This window comes from Scleropages formosus, chromosome 6 (genome assembly GCF_900964775.1).
Source record: "Scleropages formosus chromosome 6, fSclFor1.1, whole genome shotgun sequence".
Classification (NCBI taxonomy): domain Eukaryota; kingdom Metazoa; phylum Chordata; class Actinopteri; order Osteoglossiformes; family Osteoglossidae; genus Scleropages; species Scleropages formosus.
The window spans coordinates 26151887-26158226 of record NC_041811.1 but is presented as its reverse complement, the minus strand read 5'-3'; positions in this window follow the sequence as shown (position 1 = coordinate 26158226).

Genomic DNA, 6340 nt, shown 5'->3' with positions numbered 1-6340 from the left:
ATCCAGTATCAAGTCCTCCTGATAAGTATTCTGCCAGTGTTCCTGTAAGTTTGTCAATTTTATTGAATTTGCTGAGTGGCTAATGTTAATGTTCCACCCTTCCTTCAACGGTCCTCCCGATGTATAACATGATATTGTAGGCTTTAATTTCAACTTCTAACTTACCCTATGCTTTTATGAGAATAACAATGTTGCTGCTGATTTTACACAGGATGTGAAGTTCTTGAAATACTTATTTTTACATTTTGCAATTGTCTCCTCTATTAAATGCAATTTATTCCTTGATGAAGGCTGGAAAAAACTCACAGATGGAGAGGTAACGGAGGATTAACTTGTGTGTGCTGTGACCCTGAGTGGGGCGGAGATGCAGACCATGATGGTGAAAAACGTACCCCCCACATCTGACAGTGGCTGATTCATGGAAGCAATCAGTGCATAAGAAGGTCTCTGACGCACACCTGAAGAGAGGAAAAGTTTTGTCTAGTAGAGTTCCTGATGCAGAGGTCTTGCATATCTAGGTGTATAACTAAAGCAACTTATGCATACTTTATTATTATTGCTATTTTTAAAATTAAATGGATCTGCAGATGTTTTAGAGATCAGTTCTAGAGGGTTTATGACGAAACAATGGCACAGCAAGTAAAGCTGTTGCCTCAGAGCTCCGAACTTCATCAGTAGGTGTGAAGTTTGCATGCTTCTTCCTATATTTGCACTCCCCTTCCCCAGACCTGCCTAGGAAGCGGCACTGGCAAGCCAGTTCATTCCTCCTTTGCCTTGGAAACGATGCAAGTCCGCATTATGAGTTGGTCTTGGTTCAATGGCACATCAGTTATCATCCAGTGGGTCTAAGTAAACCAAATATTGCAATCCATGCAGATAAGGTAGACACTCATTACTAAAACCCCTGTGGATGTCTGCTTCTCAGAGTGCACATTACTTGATTCTATTGACAACTTCTTTTCTTTTCTAAATGCAGATTAGACACAGTATTAAACAGGAGGCCTAACAGTCCATTTCCCTCATCAGAGATGGTTTGTTTGACAACCAGGTATATTCCATCTCATCTTCAAATGTACTGCTTGAAGCAGCTAAATATATTGAACTTACTGTAAAACATTTATAACCCCATAGGGTGTTGTAGAGATACAGTCCAGAGCACAAAAGGGGCGCTGATGTTGTCGGACGTGATTGGGCATATGCAGAGAGGGATCGCAGGGTTTGGCTCTGGCCATTTGCAGCAGTCATGGAGTGCTGCCCTGGAGGCAGACAGACGGTAGTTGGTTGTTGAGCAGGTCCAGGGGCAGGAAAAGGAGGTGAGGCTTGAAAAGGCGGTTGCATTAGTTAAGCAGGGTCAGTGGGTGAACTGGGAAGGTGTGAAGAGGAGGAAGTTACGCTGGCAAGATGTGTGGGTGATGGAGGCGAGTTGCCTTAAGTTTATTGTTGGAACGACTTATGAGGTGCTACCAACGCCACAGAATGTTAAGCAATGGGCAGGTGGCGATGGTTCTTGTAAGTTGTGTAGCGTTGTGGCGATGCTGAGGCACATTTTGTCAGGGTGTAAGGTTAGTTTGGGGCAGGGGCGCTATACTTGGCACCATAATCAAGTTCTTAGATGTTTAGCAGGTGTCTTTGAGAGTAAACAGCAAGTTGTGGATTCTCTGCCCATTGGCAGTTTAACTAAAGTAATTGGTTTTGTGTGGGCAGAAGAGAGTAGCACTGTACAAGGGCAGACATGCCCTGTTAGGTGGGGTAACACACAGGACTGGAAGCAGTTGGCTGATATGGGCAAGCAGTTCCAGGTTCTGCAGGTCATTGCTGTTACTTCATTGCGTCCAGACATGGTGTTGTATTCGGAGGATGAGCGTACTGTGTACTTTTTAGATGTGTGATGGTTGGGATTTTTCTGTGTTGGCAGGTTAGGCTTGGCTTGTTTGGCTTTGGTGGGGTTAGTTTGGTTGGTTGTTATGCTTGGTTTGTTGTCTTGGTTTTGTTGGTGGTATGGTTTTGAGTTGATATGTAAGGCTTGATTTGTTTTGGTTTTATGGTTGGTTTTTTGTATTGTTGGAAGTAGCCTTGGTTGGTATCTGTTGGTAGTTGAGACTTGGTCTTTTTTGGCTTTGGTGGGTATGGTTTGATATTTTGTTAGTGGGATAGCTTGCTGGCTGGTTTTTGTTGGGTTAGGCTTGGTTTAGGTGTTTTGTTGGGTGTGGTTTGATGGGTTTTTTTTTTTTTTTTTTTTTTTTTTTGGTGTTGGTGGGTTAGGCTTGGTTTGTTGGTTTGGTTTTGTTGGTGGGATTAGTTTTGGTTTGGTGGGTGGGGTGGAGAAGTCAGTTAAGCTTCTTGGTCTCAGGTCATGAAGATGTTTGTTGGTTGTTCTAGGTGTTTTCTCTGTGACTTTGGGTTGGTGGTTGGACTGGGTCCTTGTGTACAGCTGTTGAAAAATATGCATGGGGTATAACATCTTTTCCTGTGTATCTTGAATGCCACCACTGTGAATAACTCAAAACTTGTGGAGTAATATTGGACTTTGGTGAAGATTTTAAAGTACAAACTGCAGCATCTGAATAAAAACTACTTTAATCAATGTTAATGTTAATGTTTATCATTAAAACTTATTACAGATGCTTAATTTAGATGACATTTTTCTCCAAAGTGATTTACATTTTGAAGCTACCTGCAATTGTTTACCAATTTATACAGCTAGGAAGTTCTACAAGAGCAATTTTTGGGTAAGTGCCTTGCTCAAGAGTACTATAGCTAGAGATGGGATTTAAACCTGGGACCTTTGGGTCCAAAGGCAGCAGTTCTAATCACTGCACTACCAGCTGCCCTTGTTTTAGGTTATTAGTTTTAGTTTATTTATTAGTTTAGTTTATTCACAACTGGGAACAGTTAGTAGTGTAGTGGTTAGAGCTGCTGCCTTTGGACCTAAAAGTGACAGGTTCAATTCCTCCCTGAGGCTCTAGGATGCATGAGCAATGTGATTAACCTGTGTTGTGCCACTAGAATTACACACCTGTGTATATATGGGTAAATAAGTATAGGTAGATTAACATTGTTACACTGTGGAGTAAAGCATCAGATAACTAAATATAAGTGGTGAAATACAATAGGTGAGGACTGGAAATTACAGTTGATAGTGCTTTGATGGTGACCACAAGAGCCTGGAGAAGAAGCCTTGAAAATGACACTCAGGTGGGTAGATATGTTGTGGCCATCACAGTTTGTCAGTATGGGTGTTCCTTTAATTCTTGACTGATTGTGATGATCAAACTCATTGGTCTGCTGGGTACACCCCAGAGGGTGTGATATTCTTCCTGTCATAGGATCTTTACTGCAGAATTAAATCAACTGAGAATTAATTTGCCTCAGGGACAACATAGGATCAAACAAACTGCTTCAAATTTAATTATAGAAATTATTTTCCTGCACAGGGGGCGTGGTGGCGCAGTGGGTTGGCCCGGGTCCTGCTCTCCGGTGGGTCCGGGGTTCAAGTCCTGCTTGGGGTGCCTTGGGACAGACTGGCGTCCTGTCCTGGGTGTGTCCCCTCCTCCAGCCTTATGCCCTGTGTTGCCAGGTTAGGCTCCGGCTCCCTGCGACCCTGTATGGGACAAGTGGTTCAGAAAGTGTGTGTTTTCCTGCAGTTTTTTTTTTCAGAATTATAGCTGTGTGTCACTATCCTTTCCCCAGGTGGTAGAGCCATTGTCAACAACCCCTTGTCCCAAATGGAGTTGCGGCAAGCCAGAGCCTTACCCAGCAACACAAGGCACAAAGGATACACCTATAGGACAGGGGGCCAGTCCCTTGCAAGGCACCCCAAGCAGGGCTCAAACCTCAGACCCCCCACAGAACAAGAACTGGCTGAACCTGCTATGCCACCGTGCCCCTCCCAGGTGGCATATGTTAAATGCAAAAAGTCTTTCATTTTTGTTACTACTGTCTGTATTTCTTCTTATGAAGAATGAATGTAGTATGTGCTTGGGCTAGCAGTTACTATTTCTTAAGAGTAATATGTCTTTCATGATGACTTCTATTTAAACACAGTAAAAGTGCTAAATGATGGGAGTTTTACAGACTGGTGTTTAGGGGTGAGTCATTCTTCTCATAGTCCCTACATAAGATGTTTTCATTGTTCTTCTGTTCTAAGGTTCTCGCTCTGTATTTGTTTTTTCGCTTTATCCTTCATCACTTTGGACAGAGCTAAAATAACCCCATGTATAATTTAAAAAAAAAAAAATCTATCACTATATGTATCTAGGAACTCATAGGCATAAATTCCACCATTCATGTACAGGTGTGAGAAAATGTTTATGAAAAGGTTAACACACATCTTACATTGCTATATGTTTATTAAACAAATGGTTCAAATAATCAGTCATTGATGGGAGAAATATGAGCTTCACAGATAAGGATATCTAAAGAGTGTAATTGGAGTAAAGTACTGCTGAGTTAGATGTTCTAATCAGTTCAGGTGTGGGTTTGAACTGCCCACCCTGTAAAGAATTGTTGAAATTCATAAGGCTGGAAAGTTTTACAAACAAGAGTGATGAAGAGTTGGGGCTTCACAGTGAGGGTACAGTGGAAAATTTAGAAAAAAGACATTCAGCACCTTTGCTGTTCTCCTTAGCAGCAGGAATCCTACAAAGGCCAGTTTAAAAGAATGCTGTACAATCCTCAAAAAAAAAAAAAAAAGATATGTGTTAACCCAGATGTAGGTGAGAGTTTAAACGAAGGAAAAACTTTTGTAGGTTCTCCTCCAAGTCTGCAAATTGGTGAAATGTATACAGCTACTGCATATGACTTCTTAAAACTTGTTTTGCACATTTGAGCGGTTTAATGCTAATCTTTTTTTTGCGACCATTTCTTTTTTTAAATATTTTTTCTTATATATGTTGCTAGCCGATGTTTCTACTTCTGTTTTTTTTTTTTTTTTTTTTTTAAAAGTCTGTTTCATCTTCACTCGTTGTTCCAACTTTAGTTTCATAAAATGACTGAGTCATGTTGCCAGCATTAGACAAGGGATTCATGTTAATAAAATGCACTTTAATAAGCTATTTAAGGCGGATCAAGAGGCGGAATAGGCTATTTGCTTAATTAAAATAAAAATGCTTGTTCTGTTTACGCCCTGTGTTACCGGGTAGGCTCCGGTTCCCCGTGACCCTGTATGGGACAGGCGGTTCTGAAAATGTGTGTGTGCTTGTTCTGTCTTTATGTATTTCACGGTACTGTTTCGGAAGGTTTATTTTTCGGCAATGACTGCCGTTATGAAGTGAAAGCTGCAACAACTAGTAACCGGTAGGTGGCAGTAGAGCCTTCACTGCGCTACGAGTGTATGGGGCGGCGTGGTGATGGTGCGTATTTGAGGACTTTTTTTTTCTACTTTTTCACTTCCTGTCAACCAGCTGAAAAAATAAGGGCTTCGCGATGTCCAGTATACTATTCTGTACTTAAAAAAACTCGTTAATATTCAAATATAAGGAGAAGCAGAGAAATTATACATAAAGAATAATTAATGTTTATAAACATGAATTATATAATTTACCAGTTTATAAATTTAAGGACAAGGCACCACTGTTAAAAAGTAAAATTTACTTTATCATTTATAAAGCGCTTTTTTTCTCCAAGCGACGTTTATGTCAGAAAACAGTAGAACGGTGCGTTGCAGAAACAGAGGGAGAAATGTGACCACGTATTCTTTCTTTGCTCTTAGGCTTGCAAAAGAGAAGATTTTTATAAATCATGTTTTGTGTAGCAGGAACAGTCTGAAATACTTAATGTGCCCATTTAATGCAATCATTTAATTTACACCCACTGCGAACTGCAATGTGCCCCTTTAATGTGCATTTAAAGGTTGGGTATATTCCTTTGATTAAGCAATCGCAATCATCAGAAATAATTAACATTGTATTATGTATTTCTAACAACAAACTTATGATTCCTTTTCTGTGGCATAATATCAAAATCAGTTTGGTGTTATTTAATTGTTCTGACATTTTGTGCTTTTGTGCAGCAATAATAGACACCATTCGCCTTTATACTGTACTTCAAAATGCTACCTGTCACTTCATGATGAGAGACATATACCCTTTAATACTGTAACATTATACTCAGTGAACTTAGCAGGTCAATTCATGGCATGCATTTCAAATTTAATGTAAAATTAAATCTTCTAGACTACAGTGTGTGCTGTAGTCAGTTTTTTTATGAATAGGACACCAGTTTGGCCAGAAAGGTTTATGATTATAAACCTGTGATGTAGGCTACAGAGTGAACCGTTATTTCAGAGAGCAGTGTTGGCAATAATACTCAATTCATAGTTTATCCACAATGTTTGGGAAGA